The sequence below is a fragment of the Falco biarmicus genome, chromosome W (genome assembly GCF_023638135.1).
Source record: "Falco biarmicus isolate bFalBia1 chromosome W, bFalBia1.pri, whole genome shotgun sequence".
NCBI classification, from domain to species: domain Eukaryota; kingdom Metazoa; phylum Chordata; class Aves; order Falconiformes; family Falconidae; genus Falco; species Falco biarmicus.
In genome coordinates this window covers 21670076-21692995 of record NC_079310.1, presented here as the reverse complement: position 1 = coordinate 21692995, position 22920 = coordinate 21670076, and the positions used below count along the sequence as shown (strand labels likewise).

The 22920-nt window shown below is 39.6% G+C and overlaps 1 long non-coding RNA gene across 1 annotated transcript; it reads left to right on the top strand.

The window, feature by feature from the left end:
* The first annotated feature begins 13938 nt into the window (after positions 1-13938).
* LOC130142026 (uncharacterized) lies at positions 13939-15639 on the top strand. The gene is made up of 2 exons (XR_008819266.1): positions 13939-15545; positions 15585-15639. It is a non-coding gene; the product is annotated as an uncharacterized LOC130142026 (long non-coding RNA).
* Positions 15640-22920: the final 7281 nt, after the last annotated feature.

Here is a 22920-nt window from a genome sequence, read left to right as displayed (position 1 = left end):
CTGTGTATTTTCCTGTGTTAAAATGCTGTTATTGAAAATGGTCAACCAGGCCTATGTCGCCCAAAATAAAAACGGGGGAATTGTGGATAACTGGCTAGCTGAAAAGGGTCACATAGACATAGTCCAGCTGGCTGGACAAAAATGCACATCGCTCTCAGCTTATCTGAAGTAAAGCAAAATACACTGTCTTTGGCTGTCCTTGTTACACAATAACAGGAAGATTTTGGTGGGAAAAAATGTTGCAGGTGGGAACAGATGACTACAGAAGAGAAACTAGGGGCGGGCTTGGTATTTAGGCACCTAACCAATAATGAGCTTAACTTTTGTAATATGTATGAGCTAATTATAAGAGGGCATAAAAGGTGACTGTAAGAGACAATAAAGGAAGTCTGCTGATCACTCATATTGAGTGACTGTGTCTTCCCTCCGTCGCGACAGGTAGTGTTAGGTTAATGGTTGGACTTGAAGATCTTAAGAGTCTTTTCCAACCTAAATGATTCTATGATTCTAAATATTGAACTTGTTTGCTGGGGATGTTTGGCACTGTGACATTTACAGTGAATTACAATTAAAATACATATATACACTAAAGCTAGCCCATTAGTATCTTAATAGTTTCACTAAAATTATTAGAAAGAAAATGTCAAAATTCCACATTTAAATTTTTGGAATATCCTTCCTCTGAAAATATCTCATGTAAGAGAGGAAAAAAAACACTTTATCACTTCAAGATCCTTTGCTCTTCATGTAGCTCTGTAGTTTGCATTGTATAAAGGGATGTTGCTTTTCTAGGCATTTATTGCTTTAAGAAAAAATTTAGACTTGCAGAATATACAAAATATTTACGTTGTAGTAGGTCTTTTTTAAGAAATGTGACCACATTAGTTTGCTATTATGTTTGCAACAAGCAGGTTGGGAATGAAGTGAGACTTGTTTGTCTAATATTAGGCAAGAAAGCAGTATAACATGCTGGTATATTTGCAACATAAATAATAAAAAAAATTAAAGCTATTACTGTTAAAAAGTAAGTCTCTTGGTGTTAGCCTCTTAGATGAATCCCATAGTTTTGTTAGAGGTTCATCTAGCTTCTTAGAGGAGCTGGCAAAAAGACATAGAAATTCTGCATTAAATGTTTCCTAAGGAATTTACATTATTCAGTCAGTGTGTGCCCATGTGTATGCATCAATGCTACTGAAAAATATCACATTCCTTCAAGTTTCAAGGAATAGGTGTATAAGTGAGAGACCATATTAGTGCCCCAAATGAGGGAAAACTTGCAACATTAACTAAACTACATTATTAGGCACCAGAAAATTGATAGAGGGCACATTATGAATGCCTCCAATTATAGAGAAAGCTTTGGAGTTCATTCTTCACTAAACAACTTGAAATCTTACTGCTAATTTCAAAGCCAAAAGAAAGCTGGTTGTGTGAGTTATATCTTCTAGTCCTCCAGTTAATATAATGTGGTATCTGCTCTTTGTCTAAGTTAAGGTCCTGTACATTTTAATCTGAACACATCTAACAAAGGACTATATAGAAGACATACAGCCTTCCCTGCACTTCATTCCTCTGTTGGTTAGTATCTTCCTGGTGTTCCCTCTTACTAGTCTTCTTCAGCCCCTGTAACTGCTACCATCCACGTAAAGGGTATTTTTGTATAATGTAAGGGGGATGACCTGAACATCCAAGACTACTTTCTGCCACAGAAGCACAACCCAGCAGCTAACACTGGCTGAAGCATCCATTTCACTACAGCTTTGGTCCTACCCACTTCTGTGTTTAGAGGGTACTTCTTAAAGGGACATCTCCCAAGTTGTTACATATCTGCTATTAGTTAGAATTAATTAACCATATTTGATTTTAATAGGAATATAGAGTTATAAGAAATATCTTAGTGGAGTTTGTGTTTGCATAGCAACTGACAGCTACTATGAAATCCTCTGTACAGCCCCATACCAAGGCCGAAGGGATTGGTCAGAATCACCTAGTAGGAACGATTAGAAATTAGATAACAGTTTCATGATTGAATGCATGATTGGATACAGTGTTTACGTGTAGCCTAGGAGAATGTATTGAAATGTCAGAATGTAGAATTAATGGGAACTGGGGAGAGTCAAATGAAACAACTCATAGTTACCTGCCAAGAAACAGTGAATGTAGGTAAAAGGTAATTCTGGCAGGGGGCATCGCGACCACCGACTCATGTACCATCTACCCGAATAATACCTCAGACCCATTTCTGGACCTTTCTAACCTTTACTGCGCAGAATCGGATATGGGAGGAGAGTATGTTAATGATTTTTGGGAAATACTATGTTTATACATATTCATTAAGTATTCATGCATAAGTCCTATATAAGGTGTATGATTTTGAAACTTGGTGTGCGTTGATTGTGAAAGGACTCACTCGCACACCCGGCCGTTAATAAAGAAGCGTCTGCTTATCTACATCACATTGGTGTTGATAAGTTTTTTATTCCAAGATTTCGGTAACAGAGTGATACAAGCTTGGAGTAGAAGGAGCAGTCAAGGCACTTTAGGAGGCCACGTATGGAAGCTCCTATTAGTATTCTATGAACACATATGTCTCTCATTACACCCAATGCCATAGTAAGCAATACACCCTGAATTATGATATTCTTACTGGTACTGTTATTTATCCTATAGAATTTATATTTTCAAGACTTGAATGACAGGAAAGCTTTGCACTTTTTGCCATTTTTTTTTAGAGTATTAGAGTTTAGAGTAAATATTCTGGATTGTCCAAAGGGATCCTAAAGCCAGGACAGGACAAGCTGTTGAAGGGTGGCACTTGCACAGCTTAGCTGTGAAGGGGGTAAGAATATGTGGCTGAAACAGAATTATTTCAGAATTCCAGTCACAAAGAAATAGATAATTTATAGTTCTGTGTGTAACTTGTCCATTTCCCTTCTTATTTCAAATACAGCTGTATGTCACATACTTAGTTGAATATATATTAAGAAATAATATATAATGTACAATATACAATGTAAAAGATATAAACAATTTCATACCAAAGTAGTAATAGTATATTGTTATGCAATATTGTTATTATAAACATATTCAATATTACACAATAAAACACTATATTATTAGTATTTAAAAGATGATATGTGATATAAAATATTATTATTGAAATCCCTTGCTTGAGTTTTAAAATTAAAAACAGCTGGTCTAAGACAGAAATAAGAGAAGAAATATTTTAAATCTTATATGATGTGTATTTATGTGGTAGGTTGACCCTGCCTGGATGCCAGGTACTCACCAAAGCCTCTATATCACTTCCCTCCTCAATTAGACAGGGGAGGGAAAATATAACAAAAGGCTTGTGGATCAACATAAGGACAGGGAGAGATCATTCACCAATTACCGTCACAGGCAAAACAGACTTGACTTAGGGAAATTAATTTATTACCAATCAAATCAGAGTAGGATAATAAGAAATAAAACCAAATCTTAAAAACACCTTCCCCCACCCCTCCTTTCTTCCTTGACTTAACTTTACTCCTGATTTTCTCTACCTCCTCCCTCTGAGCAGCACAGGGGGACAGGGAATGGAGGTTGCGGTCAGTTCATCACATGTAGTCTCTGCTACTCCTTCCTCCTCAGGGGGATGACTCCTCACACTATTCCCCTGCTCCCAGCGATGGGTCCCTCCTATGTCAGCCAGTCCTCCACAAACTTCTCCAACATGAGTCCTTCTCACAGGCTGCAGTTCTTCACAAACTGCTCCATAGTGGGTCCCTTTCACAGGATGCAGTCCTTCAGGAACAGACTGCTCCAGCATGAGTCCCCCACAGGGTCACAAGCCCTGCCAGCAAACCTACTCCAGCATGGGATCTCTCTTCACAGGATCACAGGTCCTGCCAGGAGCCTGCTTCAGCATGGGCTTCCTACAGCAGGGTCCACAAGTCCTGCCAGGAGCTTGCTCCAGCATGGGCTTCCTACAGGGTCACAGCCTCCTTCAGGTGCATCCACCTGCTCCAGTGTGGGGTCCTCCACAGGCTGCAGGTGAATATCTGCTCCAGTGCCTGGAGCACCTCCTCCCCCTACTTCTTCACTGACATTGGTGTCTGCAGAGTTGTCTCACATATTCCCACTCCTCACTCTGGCTGCAATTGCTGTTCTACAGCAACTTTTCCCCCTTCTTAAATATGGTATCACAGAGGGGCTACCACAGTCACTGATTGGCTCGGCATTGGCCAGTTGCCTGTCTGTCTTGGAACTGGCTGGCATTGGCTCCATTGGACATAGGGGAAGTTTCTAGTAGCTTCTCACAGAAGCTACCCCTGAAGCCCCCTGCTACCAAAACCTGGCCATGCAAACCCAATACAATGTATCATGGCAATTTTCAAAGTTGCCTAAGTATAATCATACTATTTCCATTCAAAACAATGATCTGTTTGGTTAATGCTGATTCAAGCTAGAAAAAAATTTGAAAGAGTTTTAAAATGCATCAAGAGAAGTGTCTCTTCACTATTTCATAAAAGCCAGTTTTCATTCCTTCTTCTAAATTGAATCCACATATCATGTATTGAAAATGTTAAAGCTGTTAGACACTAAACAAAAAAAAAAACCAAAAAAAAAGCACATAAAGCATGATATTCTGTATTGATGTCATTTATTAAATGCAGTATATGTAATTTCTTGTATCAGTCAATCTGGTTGTCACATCCATCATATTAGTCAACAGACCTTTCAGCCACTGAATTAATACATTAGATGTGGGACAACTGAAAGTTAGCACATTCATATACTTTTCTGTTCTATAAAAGCATCCAGTAAGTAGTGCCTGGTAAAGCAAGTGTGTAAGAAAGGAATTACATTTCAGGTGTAGATATGTGCATGTATTTGTCCTGGTTTCAGCTGGGATAGAGTTAATTTTCTTCTTAGTAGCTGGTGCAGTGCTATGTTTTAGATTTGGTGTGACAACAATGTTTATAGGACACTGATGGTTTTAGTTGTTGCTGGGTAAAGTTTATACTAAATCAAGGACTTTTTGGTTTCTCGGGCCCTGCCAACGAGAGGGCTGGAGGCGCAAAGGAAATTGGGAGGTGACACAGCCAACACAGGTGACCCGAACTAGCCAAAGAGGTATTCCATACCATATGACGTCATGCTGAGTATATAAACTGGGGGAAGAAGAAGGAAGGGGAGGACATCCAGCATTATGGCCTTTGTCTTCCTGAGTAATCATTATGTGTGATGGAGCCCTGCTTTCCTGGGGATGGCTGAACACCTGCCTGCCGATGGGAAGTAGTGAATGAATTCCTTGCTTTGCTTGCTTGTGTGTGCGGCTTTTGCTTTACCTATTAAATTGTTCTTATCTCAACTCTTGAGTTTTACATTCCTTTTTGATCATCCCTCTGGGTGAGGGGGAGTGAGCAAGCAGCTGCCCGTGGTGCTTGGCTGCCAGCCAGGGTTTAACCATGACAGTACTGAATAACTGTGAATTTGAAAGACCTTACTGCTCAGCTGACAAAATTTTGGCCTGCCACACTGGAAATATGGTGTCTAATATCACCTCTTTCTAGAATGTTCTTCTGCAAGTTTACTGAGTTTTATTTGTAAAGTGAAGGCAAGTTAGTACTTTCTCAGAAAGTCATAAAGGCTACAAAGTTCACAAATCATTAGAGATCGCCATTAGAAGTGATGCTAGAGCTCATGGGTCTCACTGTTGTACTTCTGTTCCAAAGCTATGAGCAATATACAGTATTTGTAGGTGCTGATCAGTAAGAACTCTGAGGCTGGATACCTTTACAACTTTAGTATAAGGATGACCTATGAACAATGAAGAGATGAGCTGGTGAGTGGAGAAGAAGGCTCTGTAGATTTCTTAGTCTGACCTCTTACCAGATTGATTCTCACAAGTAAGATCTGGCTCCAACAAGGCTTGCTTGGAAGATTGTTCCATTTTCAGAATATTTTAAAATGTTGACAGAATATTGTAAAGTGTTGGGAAAAAGAGGTCAAACTAATGCTGGTTAATAAGAAACACACTTTCTAAGCCTAATGAGCAAAGCAATATTAACTGGAAAAAAAGAGTTCTGACTAGCTGCTTAAGTCCAAGATCAAACTCATTTCAAAACAGCCAACTGAGAATATTACTAATAATGTCCTAATTTGAATGGGGAGTTATCAATAAATAAAAGGACAGAATTAAGCAAAGTTTTTGAAGATGTCATAAAATACTGGGAAGGGGTAAGGAATTACTGAGAATTTCTCCAGTGTATCAGGTGATGCCTTGTGTAAGTGAAACCATATTGTTGCCTGTAATGTATTCTTATTTTTGAAGCAGGAATTATTATATGGAGTACTTCATGATCTGAGTAATAAATCCTTTCTCCTACTTGTCAAGGAGGAAGAAAGACACTCAATATAATAAAAATAAAACACCAATTCATGTAGAAAAGGACAGATGAGAGAAGGAAAAATAACTGGTTAAAGGATCTCTTTTCTGAGGAACATGCCTAACTTTGTGAATAGTAAGCATCTATTTCAGTTCTTATATAGCTCATTTCACAACATCTGGCATGCTTTAAAAGTCATATCTGTGTAAAAAAACCCTCTTTTGTCTTCAGTCACAGGCTGGAATAATTAAATTCACTTTTTAACAATTTCCTTTAAAGATGCATTAAAATTGTGCAACATTAAGCAATATATATTCAGCAACATTTCCTCCAGACCTCCAGAAAAAATGAACCAAGCTAGAACTTCTGAAATTCATTGGTCAAAGGAAAAAAAAAGATTAAGATAACAAATATTCATAAGTGTAAATTAAAGCAATCGAAGCATAAATTATTAAAGGTAAATGACACACTGTATGCTTAACTGAGGCATCCTTAATTTGTATGAATATTCCACTAAGACAGGAGAACTACTGAAACAGTACTCACAAATAAAGGATGATAAGTCAGGACCTTAGTCTAAACCTTTAGCCATCTATCAGAAAAAGAGAAGTCACAATGCAGGTCACTTTTCCGTTTTTTGAGAAAGACATGTTAGGCAATTAAATACCTTTAAATATAATATAAAACCATGACGTGACTCATGAGTAAATAAACATCTTTTATTGTTTATCCATTACTGAAGGTGGAGAAAACAAGGCTTTTTTAACACCAAAGCTAATAGGATGAGAGGAAATAGTCTCAAGTTGTGCCAGGGGAGGTTTAGATTGAATATTAGGAAAAAAAAAATTTCACTGAAAGGGTGGTCAAGCATTGAAACAGGCTGCCCAGGGAAGTGGTTGAGTTGCCATCCCTGGAGGTATTTAAAAGACATGTAGGCGTGGTGCTTGGAGGCATGGTTTAGTGGTGGACTTGGCAGTCCTGGGTTAATGGCTGGACTTGATCTTAAAGTTCTTTTCCAACCAATTCTAGGATTCTATGAATTAAATGAAGAAACATGTCATATCAGTAGTCATTATATTCTAAATATTACTAAGAATTACTAAAAGAATATTTTAAGAGAATAAAATGCAGTAAGCAATTTAAAAAGCCAATGTTATGCATGAAGAATAAACTTTGAATTAAAACTGTTTTACAAAATCTAACATTAAAAGAAAATGTGCAAATGCAAACCACAGCCAAAACAACTTGTTTAAACATCAGTGGTCTTCTGTGTTGTATACAACACATGTTATTATACCAGTGATGTACCTTGAGAACCAAGGAAGCAAAACAGATGAACACATTAATGTAAAAGACAATTTTCTGTATTGAATTAAATTCCAAAAATAAAATACATGTACAACTTTATTATGTACTGAAATAAAAATATATATAAAAGAAAAATAATTTCAATTCTTCCATTGCACTTGCTCTAAACAGAGAAGATTCTGGACAAAGAATTGCAAGATTATTAGGAAAACAAACTTATTACCCCTTTATGAAATCTTCAGTCTATTTTTGGATTGTATCCTCACCTAGTTAGTGCAGAATAGCTTCTGACAATAACAAAATTTATGAGGCTGCCCCCATAAATTGATCTCTTGATATAATGGACATAAAAGTGATATGGAGAAATAATGTGAAATGGGGATAATGGACATGGATTGTGATTGTATGTGTCTGCTTAAGGAATGTGGGTATGGTGACTAGTCATGGGTGCGGTGACAACTACAGTTTTGGGGAGACGCCTGCCCCTCTTCCTCTAACAAAGGGGAGACGGGGAGACGCCTGCCCTTCTTCCTCTAACAAAGGGGCTATTTAAAAGAGAATGAGAAAAGATGAGAGACATTCTAATGCTATCTAGAGGGAGGGAGTGCTAAGTCTCCTTGCTGGAAAAGATTGGGTGGTCACAATCACCTGAAGAAGATCGGGTGGTCACAAGGACATGAATCACCTGAAGAAGATCGGATGGTCACAAGAACATGAATCACCTACAAACCTGCAAGACCACCACATTCCAGGAAACGGACTGATAAGCTAATTAACATACGAAGCGGGGTTTAGGTAACGAATATGTATAGGCGTTAATTGAATATTCATTTGTTCATTGTATAAATGTGAGATGGTTCATCATTTCGGGCATGCACGCTTGTGGAGGAGCGATCCCCCGTGCATCTGCGCGCAATAAACATACCTACTTTATAACTTTCGAGTTATAGAGTCAAATTCTGCACGTCAGTTTGGCGAGCCAGGCAGGAGGATTTCTGCTCGGCTGAGGGACCAGCTGCGGAGCGGACGCTCCTAGGCGCGCCCCGGGAGATTTCCTCGGAGGAGCCTCCTCTTCTCAGCTGTTCACCCGGGAGCAGAAGAGAAACCCCTGGATCCGCGGATAAAACGGTATGTTTAGTAACGGGGCGGCTGGTGAGACGCACGGAGACGTCCGGCGCGCAGCGTAGTCCCCAGGAGGAAAGGTACCTTGGGAGGGGGTTTGCTGACCAAGGGGTGGCCGCTAGCGATCTTGAGGGCAGATCGAGCAAACCCGAGGTTACTGCCATTCCTAAAAGCCCGGAGGCCTCGTGACGGAAAGCGGGGGGCGGGACGGAATAAGGCGGAATCTCACAGGAACAAGAGGGACCTCACAGCAAAAGTAAAAGGGAAACTTTTGCGTAGGAAAAAGAGGAAGCTAAAAACTTCCTCTAGGTTGTCTTAAGAATTGGGGAATTCCTGGAATGTAACAACTGAAATAGCGCTCTGTGTCTTGTTTGTTCTATGTGTTGTCTTGTTATATGTTCATAACTCGGAGTTATGAAATGTATGTTGAAAAATATTAACATTCTGGTAATTCGTGGCAAATAGCGGAAAACTTAACACTCTGCTTAAGACCAGGAAAAATTGGTTTTTGTTTATTGTTTGGTTTTTGACAATTGTTCATTGAAATGCATACTTTGTGAACTGTTAGTGTTCCTAAGAGTTTGTACATAAGTGCACGGTACCGTATAACATACTGCTTGTGTGACTGCGGGCTGCCCGGAGAGTGTGAATGGTGTGATTGAGATGCGCATTTTGATTTTCCGTGTATAGCTTAATTATTTTGACTGAGTGTGAGTGCAAGAGTGCTTGAGACACACGTTTGAGTGCAAAACGAGTAAGAAGCTCTATCCGCGTTTCTGACCTTGGGTGGCTAAGGCGGCCGGAAAAAAAAAAAAAAAAAACCAAACAAACAAACCCCAAAGTAATTAAAATTGCAAAATGGGAAATGGAAGGAGTAAGCCCTGTGAAAAATCGACCTTGGGTTGTATATTAAAACATTGGAGTGATATTTTAGGACATGGTAGTACCGAAAATAGAAGGAAATTGGTTAAATATTGTAATCAGTGGTGGCCTTTGTATAAATTGGAGAGTGATGCGAAATGGCCTCAGGAGGGAGGAACGTTAGATTATAACACTCTCCTGCAATTAATGTTGTTTCTGAGGACAGAGGGAAAATGGGATGAAGTATCATATGCAGACATGTTCTTTGTCCTCCAGGACAAACCTGAGTGGCAAAAGGACTGTGGATTAGTACCCCCTCGGGATCCTATGGTACTAGCACTAGAAAGAGTGTGGGATTAACATCACCTGATCTTTGATTGTGGCTCTAGAAAAGGATAGGAAAAAACTGAGACCTAAACTAGAAAGATATTCTTGTTGAAATTTTTGTGTTAAAAAGTTCAGGTTGCGGTTCCTTCTGTGGAGCAACCAGAATGAAACACGTTGTAAGATATAAAAACTTGTACTGATGTATGTAAAACCTGAGGCGTGTGTGTGTGTGTGTAAGTGTTGGGGTGAGTTTGTACAAACCCCTGTACCCCCTCGAAGGTGCGACTGAATCATGCTGGGATGCATGGCAGGGTGTTTTCTGTTTGCCTGCGAAGGCCTGATATGTAAGAACACAGACTTAAAGCAACAAGTAGCAGATTTGCATTCAGGGTAAGAAAGAGTTAAAACAGAAGTGCTGCTGCAGAGGCAGGCTTGTGTAACCTGCAGAGCAGGAACAGCATCTCCTGCCCCGAACCCTTCTGCTGGGGAGGAGGAGGGGATTGCTGTTGCTGACGATTGAGCAGAAGGACCTGAATGTCACCCCAATTGCTGCAGCATTTGCAGTACAACAGGACCGGTAACGGCCCCTCTAGGGCAGGGAATGGGTATGAGGTGGAATTTTAGTGAATACAAAACCAACTTACTTGTTAAACTTCAGTAAAAAATAAATAAATAAATAAATTTGTTACAGTTGTGGGAGCTGCTGGCCACCAGGAAAACATCCTGAAACCTTTAAAGTACAAAGTAAAAAAAAAAAAAAAAAAAAAAAAAGAATGCCAAATTCACTAAAATCTTTGTTGGCATGAGATTTATTAGAACATCTAGACGTTTAAAGAAGGGGAAATGAAATTAAAAGTTAAATACGATCAAGTAATTGAAATATTGATATTATCTTTAATTCAACAGAAAAGAGGAAAAGAGGACCTCCCTGAAGTAAAAGAAATTTTTAACCAGGTGTATCTGAAAATAAATTCCAGGAAAGGTGAGAAATGCTTTACCTGTTACAGTAAAAATGATAAGGGGGAGGCTTGCCCAGTTCAGATAAAAACAATATCCCTTGGTCAGCAAGGCTGTGGGGATATTGGCAGAAAAAGTGAAGTGAAATAAAATACACTCTGTAGTAGTTCTACTAATGTAAATCTGTGTGTTTTGCCATGACAGTGACTTGTTATGGGATGTGCAGATGAAACCGCATTGACAATGAAGTACAAGGAATAAGGTTGGTCAGGTGCCTCCTACCATAGTCAAGGGCAAGACTGGGTTGGCCTCGGTGTTTGCCACCAAGAAGACTCTTGAGCTCCGCTGCTGGCTGCAACCCAGTAGGCGTTGAGCGGTGGGAACATATGCCATGCCAGACCTTGATGTGAGGAATGGCCCCCTCTGTTATAAGAGGGTCATCCAGCAAGGAAGAACATAAGGTGGCCCATAGAGGCACTGATTTGGAAATTGGAAACTGCCTGGCCGACCATGAGGCCAGACGAGTAACAGAGGAGGTAGGAAAGGAGGAATTATCCTTAATACCAGACGATAAAATCCAAACTGTAAGTACAGATCAAGAGCCAAACTATTCTAAAGAAAACTTAAAGGTAATTCAGGACATGAATTATAAAATAAAATTAAGTAAATGGACTTATTTAAGGGATGGTTGTATAGTGGTACCATCCAATTTAATATGGACCACAGCCCTATTATTAATAAGACGCATTGGGGAGCTGATACTTTATATAAAAGTCTAAATCAGAAATTGAAAGGGCGAAACTTGTATACTGTAATAAAACAGGTGACTCAGCAATGTGAAATGTGTTTACGCAATAATCCCAATACAGCAAATAAAATAAAACTAGGGAACATTAGCAGAGGGAATGTTCTAGGGCAACATTGGCAGATCGATTTCTCGGAACTTCCTTGAAAAGGGGGGTATCGATATTTGTTGGTACTAATGGATACCTTTTCAGGTTGGCCAGAAGCCTTCCCGTGCAGAACTGCTAAAGCCCGGGAAGTGACCAAAATACTACTCCAAGAGATAATACCTAGGTTTGGAGTCCCAGCAGTAATGTCCTTGGATAGAGGACCACATTTTGTGTCCAGAATAGTACAACAGATCAGCCACCATCTAGGAATAGATTGGCAATTACATACCCCATACTGACCACAATCGAGTGGCCAGGTGGAAAAGATGAATCATCTAATCAAACAAATGATTGTCAAGTTAGGCCAAGAAACAAATCTAACTTGGCCCCAGTCTTTGCCATTAGCTCTTACATGAATTCGAACTAGACCAGAGCAAAAGAGGGGCTTAGCCCATTTGAAATTTTATATGGACGACCCTATGGGGTACAAAAGGGGATGTCTTCACAGATTGGTGAAGAAACAATGACTTCCTATATGGTGGCACTAAACAAACAACTAATAAGAATTGAGAAGCATGTGATGGGAACACGCAGTAGGGGTCTGGATGGACCTGTTCACGTTATACAACCAGGAGACTATGTATACGTTAAGTGTTTTGCAGATAAAACCCTGGAACCACAGTGGACCGGACCTTTTCAAGTCCTACTCACCACCTACACTGCAATCAAGGTTGAGGGACAGAATTCTTGGATTCACCATACCCGGATTAAGAAAGCCCCTGCAACTTCGTGGAAAGTAACCCCAGATAAAAAAGAACTGAAACTCAAATTTACTCGGACAAATGGGAACAATGTGGGTGGCAATTAAAGCTGCAAAGTGGGAAGCCTATGTAAACAGGCAGAAAGCCCGAAGCAGCCGTTCTCCTGAAGAATTCCCTTGCTGCCGAGAAGATGGTACACCCCGTGGCTTGAAGCAACCGAGTCGACAGGCAAGGCAGAGGAGGAACAAACTGTGGAGAAAAGAACCAGAACAATGGGACACTAAAGCAACAATGGCCGAACTTCCCCAGGACTGGAGTAGTCCAGGACACCATGTCTGAACTCCGGAAAAGGTTAGATCAATGTAAGAAAGATCGTGAGGCGGGCAGGTCATGGTATGAAAACTGGTTTAATATCTCACCTTGGCTAACCACTTTGTTGTCTGCTTTAGCAGGACCACTTATTATGTTGATTCTGGGACTTATATTTGGGCATTGTATATTACGCTACACTTTATTAGAGAACGGTTTGGCATAGCTAAATTGCTTATTTTAACTACGAGGTCTAGGGCAAAATATAAGAGTGTATCTATTAATGAGGATGAAGATTGTTGCGAATGCGTTATGCCATGTGAAAACTATGCCTATTGTAATTGTGAGGTATTACCTTGTGAGTGTTATGATAAATGTTGGGATTGTGGAAAAAGGTTTGTTCACAGTGCCGAGAATGAAAGCAGCGTCTAATAAACAATAATAGGATAAAAAGAAAAAGGGGGAATTGTAAGAAACTATGGACTAGGGTATTGTTTATTAAGATTTATGTTAAGCCCAATGTAAAGATTAGGCAACAAAAGATAAGATCACCGCCAGGTGTCCAGGATGCCGCTTGTGAAAGATAAGATCACCGCCAGGTGTCCAGGATGCTGCTTGTGCATATGAATGAAGGGCCAACACCTCCACTACTTCATGAACACGAAAGTAAAAAAAAAGTATAAAAAGGGACTGTTTGAACTGCTCAGTACGGCAGTTGGCGGAGCGCAGACTCCCCTGTCGTCCAGCGCTGTTTTTGCTCATATTCTACTTGCTATAATTAATAAAAAATTTAATTGGATTATGATCTATTGTGGTCTCAATTTATAACAGGTTTTTTGGGTCTCTTTCATACCCTTTGTGGTTAATCAATATTTTTTATAATGAAAGCAGAACTGAACATTGTATTCCCAGTACTACTACTACTTCCTTTAACTACTTTCTTGGAAAGTGATTTGCGGCGAATGAAGAGACGGGATGCAGCTTGATGCAAGCAAATGTCAATTTATTGTTCAGAAGGACGAGTTTTTATACACTTTCAGAAGGTGCGCGTTTTAAACAGATTGGTTCTTGAAGCTAAGCATTGCATACTAGGCAATCCCTGATTGGTGGTTAACTACCAGCAATTAACCGCAAGGTGTTGCCTTTCCTTGGCGCCACGCGTCTCCCACTCCCCTGTGCTCTGTAAACATGCCTCATCGTGTTAATTGTTGTCTAGACAAGCTCGAGCACATTCCCCTCAGCTAACTGATTGCCAGGCATGGTCCTAGTTTCGAGACCGCTCCTGCATCTCCCCCTTCCTGTTGCACAAAAGAACCCCTGAAACCGAGCAAAAACAAGGCACAAGTAATAGAACAAATAAAAAACCAACTAAGACATATTATCAATGTCAAAATAACCCACTGTCTCTGTTCCGTACAGTTTTACAATTTCCCCTTTTTGTTTTTGAACAGCTAGTACCGGGTTTGCCATGTTCTGCAGGGCCCTTGCAAACATGACAGCAACCAAGGTAATAGCAAACAAACAATACTGCCAATTGAGTGAATGGATGCCAAAAAGGCTGAAAGTTTCTCAGATTTTGTTAACATGTTGCTGCAATGGGGTGCCTAAAATCCACGCAGCACGTACCATCCAAATCCTCACAGCCATGTCCTTGAACCACCAACAAAAAGCAGTGGCAATTTTGATTCACATTCTTAACTGCCTACCAAACAAGGTGATTTAACTCTTGAATGCTTTCCCTGCTGTTACTCTGGATAAGAGAAGAACCGCTGCGACACGTTCCCATCATAGCCTCCTACTACATTAGCATCTACAGAAAGACAATTATCGACAAAGTGTAAACAATATCAGCTTCTTTCGGATTAACATTATACATAGATGGAAGGGCACACCAAACAAGAACTGGTTCAGTCAAAAAGTTCGAAACATAGCATGCCTTCTCTGAACATACCTCTGGGGTCATTCCCCTCATTCCCTCTTTTTTATGCAAAGAGAAACACTTTACCATAACAGAGAAGCCCCTATTTACATCTCTGAGCCCGGACACAAACCGGACACAAACCGCAGCTGTATGCTCCACCAGGCTCAGGGCAGAAATCATTCATGTAGTTACATAGCTATATATCTCTACAAGTATGCAGACACCTATTAAACACTAGATAACCATGTTTATCTTTCCTAGTCTCCTTCACAATACCTAGCTGTTCTCTCATCTCTTGTTAGGTCAAATAATTCTCCAGCTTCCTCTCCTATCTCTCTCTTCAGACATTCTCTATCCTCCCCTTTTTTGCTTGTTAATTGCGACAAGGCAAAGGTTGTGTGTAGCTGGGTGACCATGACCTGCTTTATGTTACAATCAACTAAACACTGAATACAGGAAAAAAAGGTATGGGAGACATAAGGCAAACATCAGTTAGGTGGTTAAAGATAATTATAATAAATCCTGTAATACTTTTGAGTCATGGCCCAAAGTTTCCCAGCCGTGAGAAGAGACCAAAGGCATCCCGCCCCTGGCTCTGTTGCAGATCTTTGTTTTAAGGCTTTTGAGTTTTGTATACTTTTGTAAATTAATTCACAGTGGTCACTCAGATTCATGTAACACATCCTATCAAAGTCTTCACACTTGTGTCCCTGTGCTAATAATAAAAATCAATAGCAACTCGGTTCTGTAGCAACATATGATGGACAGAATCAACATCTGTTAATAAGCCAGAAAAAAAAAGAACAGTATTTGTATTATTACTTTGTTTAGCAAGCTAGCAGCCTAATTTACTAAGAGCGTGTACTATTCTTACAGAAGAGATTAGAGAAGCAAAAATCTGTTATGCTGCATTCCAGAACTCAGCCTGAGAATTACAGTCTGCTGTGAGTTCTGCGTTACAATCATTTGACACATGTTGGGGTTGCGATTGTGAAAGTTGCCCATTTACAATTTTCATTGGCATTATCACAGCTAGTTGTTTTAAAAGCAACCCTTGAGCTTCCTGATGTTCGACTTGTTGCAAAATATTCTGAAGCCAATCAATAAAGTTAGTATTAAAATTAGTGACTCTCTAGGACCCTGCAAGACTGTGGCAAGACTCCCGCATCCTGACTGCTTTAATAGCCATCTCATTCATTTGCAAATAGTTGTCCCTGGGATACCTTGCCCGAGTCACAGAATCGGCAGTTAATTGCTCCAGCCAACTGCTCATAGTTAACAGCAATTCCCCGATTAAGGTTTTCAGTCAAGGCCACTACACATAGCTCACAAAAATCAGATAACCACATCATATACTGTATCAGTTAGTACCATACAAAGCAGTAACTTCCAATCATGCAGTGTGAGCGTATAAGGCTCTGCCATCACTTCAAGAAGGGACATAGCAAATGTATTATGAATCCTCCCTTCCCGCACTGCTTTGCTCAACTCTTAACAGCCTCGTATTGCACAGGCTGCCACTCTGCAGGTTGATCTGTCTGACAAAATACCGAACATGCCCTAGCGACTCCCAAAACCCATCACTTAAGTGTTTCCCACTTGCATTCCTGCCACCAGTCCCTCAGACTCCCTTTCACTCTCCCCAAAAATACAATCAATGCATCGGGAGAGACAAGGGGGTGGGGGAAAGGTCTAGCTCCTTTTCCAGATCTATAGGACCTGGATCAAAAGGTTTATCAGTGTCAATGGAATCATTGTCCGAGTTGTCCTGTTCCCGTGCTTGCTCCTGTGTTGTGAGGGTCCCTGCAATCAGTGACAGAAGCTTTGGGGGCAGAGGAGGTGTGGACAGAATCGCCATCGCTGACGGTGTCTCGAGAAGAGTCGCGCTGTCGGTGGAATTTACAGCTTCCTCTGGTTTAGCACCGATAGTAGAATTAGTCCACACTTGGCAAAGAGTAGTCAGAATTTGCCACCAAGATGTTAAATGCATTCCCGACACGGAGTTCCCCTCCGCGGCAGCATCATACATTTGGCTGCTGTATGTACACACTTTCATTCTTTCAAAGTCTCTAAAGTTTCTTGGCTGCTCACCCGTCTCGATGAATACAGTTTTTATCCTCGGGGTTTAGGTTGTCCGCCTGGTCCAGACAGCAAGACGATCGTTCAGCCAAGCCGTCTCCTCCGGAACGCAGCCCTCTTCCACGAGCTGTCTTTTTTCCGTCCTTATTCTTCCGAGGCTTCGGAACACCACCATAGGGGTCACCATTTGAGGAGACTGAGGCACGGACTCCCTGATCTGACTAGAAGACCCTTTATGAGTCCATATACGTCTCTTTCTGGGGACGAAGCCTGATTCCCCGTTACGGATTTCCCACAGCTCACCTCTGAACTCCGGAGGGATTTCAGGCCGGCTCCTGCTTCCTTTCAGCAGATCATTCAAAGTTCTGTGGGATTCGCTGCATATCGCTCAGATAGGCGATTCAAAAGCCCTTCACGTTAGATCCTTAAACGCATCACGTCGGGGTCACCAATTTGCGGCGAATGAAGAGACGGGATGCAGCTTGATGCAAACAAATGTCAATTTATTGTACAGAAGCACGCGTTTTTATACACTTTCAGAAGCTGCGCGTTTTAAACTAATTGGTTCTTGAAGCTAAGCATTGCATACTAGGCAATCCCTGATTGGTGGTTAACTACCAGCAATTAACAGAAAGGTGTTGCCTTTCCTTGGCGCCATCCTTGGCGCCATCCGTCTCCCACTCCCCTGTGCTCTGTAAACATGTCTCATCATGTTAATTGTTGTCTAGACAAGCTCGAGCACATTCCCCTCAGCTAACTGATTGCCACGCATGGTCCTAGTTTCCAGACCGCTCCTGCAGTGGCCTAGGGCTCCACGGAACTTTTCAATTTCTTACTAGTTATGTAACAAAGTATTTGCCTTCTCTGTTCTCTGTTTTCCCTTGGTCAGTGGACTAGAATACTTTCCAGTAAATTTAGCTGCATTTCTTCCTCTTCTTTTCAGGGTTCCTGAAGTCTACAACAACTTGCATATTCCAACAGGTCTTCAGACAGATGGTCAAATACATATCATGAGTGAAAACTTGTCTTATAACTCCAAAACCTTGCCCAATTTTTCATTTCTTTTTGGGTGGGATTCATTTGACTAAATTTACCTGTCTGCAATTTATCCCTCCACATCTGCACTACTTATCCAAAACGCCATTTATAGTTAATAGCAAGAAATAGAAATAGAAGTAGAGAATGATACATATGACACAGCATAGATGTCTACTTCAGAATGACATTCCTTGGTCTCCAGCAATAAATTCTATTCCTTTTATTTTTGTTCCATTTTAATGGTCATTGATACCTTTGCTTTCTCTGCCATTCTTCCTAATAAGAATTCTGAAATCTTCTAAATAAGAAATCTGAAAATCTGCCTTAATTTTAAGAATATCTCTCTTCAATTTTTGTGTCCTATTGCTGGTGCTGAGGTCTGTTCTGTAACCACTAAACCCAAAATTACTACTGTCTCAGAAATAACTTTTATTTTTAATATTTTGTTATTTGGTAGCTGTCTGATTTGCATCAAAACTCATGAAAATGTTTTTTGAAAACTATCATAATTTGGCACATACTTCTGTGCACTGAGCATCTTTCTGGAGGGTATTTTCAATTTAAGTAGTATATTACCAAAAGTTTAGCCAGACTGATTAAAGAATATCTGTTTGTTTAGTCCTTTGCTATTCAAATAAAAATATGTGTTGCATTAAAGGGGATGGAGTAATTTGGCAGAAAATAACCCCCTCTTGCTTCTAACTTTCCTCACCGAGGTAGGAGGTTAGGTGCGGCTAGGTTTACATTCTAAGTGATGTCAAATTTACCACTATCAGTTCAGTCATGTTTAATATGTATATTAAACTACCATGGTTCTGGATACACTAATAGCGGTCTACACTGCCAGTCCAGTTGTGCTCATGTACTGGCACAGCCACACTCTAGGGTTTGGTCACGTTCAATGAGAAACTGTGATGACCTCCTACTTAACAGTGCAGTTTTATTTGTGCAACAGATATACAGGTTTTTGGATTGCCAGTGATAGTGACTGTCTGCAAGAAAGCACATGCAGATAAAATATTATAAAGTATAAAATGAATGGAAAAGTTACAAACAATACAGCCTGGCTATAAACATTAAAGAATAACTCTCTAGAGATATTTCTAAATTTCCTTAAGAAGCACTTTTAGTTTAAGTCTCACCCAAGGCATCCCAAGGGGAGGAATAGAAAGGCTCAGCCCCAGGAGTCAGTCTCAATAGTGTCTTCCCCACTTCTCCCCTCATTCATTCACTTTTTATACTTTTCTTTACTCTCAGGTGGAGCTTGAGTGACTCTAGTCATACATTCCTTTATTATGATTGGTGCAAAGTTCTCTCGCTTTCATTGAAAGATATAGTTCATTTTAAATTTACTACGCATGCCCCCCGAGTGGGGGATTCATCCTCTTCAGGGGCGGCCATTGTGATCTCCCACTACCACAGTTATTTTACCCTAGCATCCTTGAGTTTTATCTCATCAGCAGTTTGTTTTCTTTTAGCAGTTAGCACCTCCTCCTCAGAAGGCTCCTTATTTACATTCTTGTTGAGCTCATCTACATCTGTCTTATCTTTTCCTTGAAGTGCTAAGGGCGCTGAGTTCCCGACCTTCTCTCACAGATAATGAGGCTCCTGCTTTCGTCTTTGCCACAGTTGTTGGCCCAGCAACTGACATCTCATGGCAGCCACGATGCAGCGTATCGGATGTATGATACCATCAGGTTCCCAGTCCTGCAGGAAGTACAGGAGATCCTGGCCGCATGTGTCTCCACTCCGCTCCACCCTCCACTACTCATCTAGGATAGGTTGTGTTGCTTAGGGAACTGTGGTGATGTAGATTCCGTGCATGCCAACCATCCTGAAGGTGATAGCTGTATTTTACCCTAAAAAGCTTTCTGTAATACTATGCTTCTATTAGGTCTGTAATTTTTCTCTAATTCTCCCCCTCACAGTGATTTTCCCACAATATGAAAATTATGTTCATATAGTCTTATCAATGAAAGCATTCATGGATTTTTAATTTCTGAATTATATAGTGCCTACTGTTTTTCAGGATTTGCAATAAAGAGATAATAAGTTAGGGTGGTAGAAGCACCAATATCCTCCTTCTTAAATAGAAATATATTTTTCCAAAGCTAACTTTTGTTTATAAAGAGATTAGTCATTCTTATATACATTTATATGAAGCAAATTACTGCAGTATCTCTAATAATTTTAAGATAAATTAAAACAAGAAATAAAACAATTTACCACAGAATCTGCATAATAGAATTATTCAATTAAGTAAGAAGAGCAAAATATCCTCCTATTGCTCCTTTTAGGCAACAGTCTAATGTGATCCTGCCAGTATAAATAATTGTAAACCTACCTTGTATAATAAATTGTAAAATCTTGGACAATAGGATTTAACTTTCACATTTTTTTAAGTAGGAGAAAAATCTACTTAAGCATAGTTTGGCAGAAGTAAATTGCAGAAGGGCAGTACTAGAAGAGCAGCAATAAGCTTCATCCTTCAAGAAACACATCAGAGAATTTTACATTAGTGCAAGTCACATGGTAGGATGGAAGAGACAGGCAAATTTAAATATGTGGCACATGGGACACAAGTTCTTGCAAAATATGACCATCTCCTTGAATTTCACATTTTGTGACAGCAAAGAGAGCAAATGTTCATTTCAGTCATATGGTTGGAGGCTGGGTATTAAAATTAATAGCCAAAACTTCTGAGTGATTTTTACTCTTTCGGCTAAAGCTGATAAAATAGTTTAGCTAGTTTATTCCACACTTTCATAATCATGTGTGTGGGATAATCTAAACCCGTGCTATTAGCTGAGAGGTTTCTTTCCACTGTAGGTTCATTAATTATAATTTCTATTTAGTCACCATTTTAATATCCAAAAGAGGTATCAAGTAATTTATAAGAAATTTCTGGAAACTTAGCACTGAACAGAATTACCAACACTATTAGCAGTTAGGGTTGTTGACCAAAAATCTTCACAAGCCCTATTTTGACAACAGTTTGACTCTCCCTGTGCAAAATGGCCTAAATTATTCTATTGGTATTTTCCCCATATCCCAGTATCCATCACCTTTCCTCAAATCAAAGCTCCAGTTTAATTAATCCTCTCCAGTTCTATATAGAAAGCCTTGGGCACTTCCCAGTTGGATCTGATAAGAACAAAACCAGGAGGTTTTCAGACTCTCTTCCTCTCAGTGGAGTAGACCCTCCTGTTACTAGTACTTCTCTTGAAAATCTCGGAAAGTACAAAATTCAAATAAAGATATATATATCCAGATGTATTTATGAGGCATTTATGCTCATGTTACTTATTCCATGCTGTCCACATAGTCTTCTTTAAGAAAATTGGAATAACTGTGACAACTCTAGTCCTAAACCTATCTTTAATAATACATACACAGGGAACATGATTGCTAAATCTATCAAATAAAGACAGAAAAATGGAGACTAAGGCTGAATTGATATGAATTCAGGTTCAAATACACTGAATTTTAACAAGAGTGATCAGATACTGTGTCAAATTAATGGATTGTCAATACAGTGAAGACACAATGTTCTAAATAATAGTCACAGTACAGAATAGTTTTCATTTGAAATAGGAGTCAATGTATATTTTATAATTTGGTTTATGAAGGGGATCAGATGAGGAAACACAGGTTCTTTCCGGAGTTAACTTGTTCTACAAATGTCTAAATCGTGTACATGGTACTCTGGCCATACAGATAGGACTAGATTATTGAACAATGGCTGGGATACCTATAAGATAATTACTCTGAAGGGGAGAAAGGAGAATAGCTTAAATGGAGCCAACAATGAACAAAACAACAACAACAAAAAAGAGATTTACAGCTCAGCTTAATTAAAATAAGGAGTAGGTAGAAGGCCATATCAAATCTCCATTTCATGGTAAAAAGACTACCTGGGGCCATATAAGCAATTATTTTAATTAAACATATGATTCTACATGGTGTTAAAGTAGCAATATATATATATATATATGAGGAAATACAGTTTTATTAAGTTTTCACAGCTGTCTGCATAGTCACTGGAGAGCTAGTGTTAGCAGTACTCCACTATTAAATTGTATTTTCATAATGTTCTATTTTAAGCCTGCACTTAATGAGATTAAATTTCTGAAAAATATAAAGAATATAGTTCAAAAGTAAATTTGGAAAACATTCACATTTTACTAACAGTTGGATTTTTCAAGGTTAACACTGTTATGTAATATTTGTCAATGTCCAATGCCTCAACTAAGTTCTGCTATGTTTAGCTTTTTTCATACATTGTTATTCTAAAACATTAAAAAATGTAAAGTGCATAGCATTAAATAACATGAATCTTATTTTAAGCTAGCAGATGTTGAGTTTGAAGTAGTAATCATAATTCATCATCCCATTATTTCCCACTGGTTCTGCAAGCTTCATTCACCTTTTTGCCTGGTACACTTTGGATACTCAAACAGGAAACCAAATCCAGCTCAGAAGTCCAAACTCACCTGGTTTTGTAACTTATTTCTGCTTCAGTTTCCTGCTGTAACTCATTATATTTGGCATTTATCACATAAGTATATTGTGACTATTTGCTTCACAGAAACTAATCACACATGATAGACAATCTTATATATTCATAAGCTAGTTTATATAGTCATAAGCTGTAGTTTATGTATTGCTTTATGTACTACTGTATTATGGCATATGACTCAGCCTTCCTTTAGGCTGCTCTTGCTCTATGTAGTAAAGAACTGGGATGTTAGCTGAGCTCAGAACCTTGTTAGTAAAAACGTGTCAGTTGAATCAGTCAGGATGCAAAGCCAAAAAATAGAACTGCTGCAAAACTGTTTTGTGGTAGCTGGCCTGCGCTCATAGAAGAAGCCTGAGACCTGAAATACATATTGCTGTAGCACTGCAGACCCACTGCTTCTGGCTTCTCACTGCCTGGGTGACAGGACAGGGTATATCTGTGGTTTCTCTGC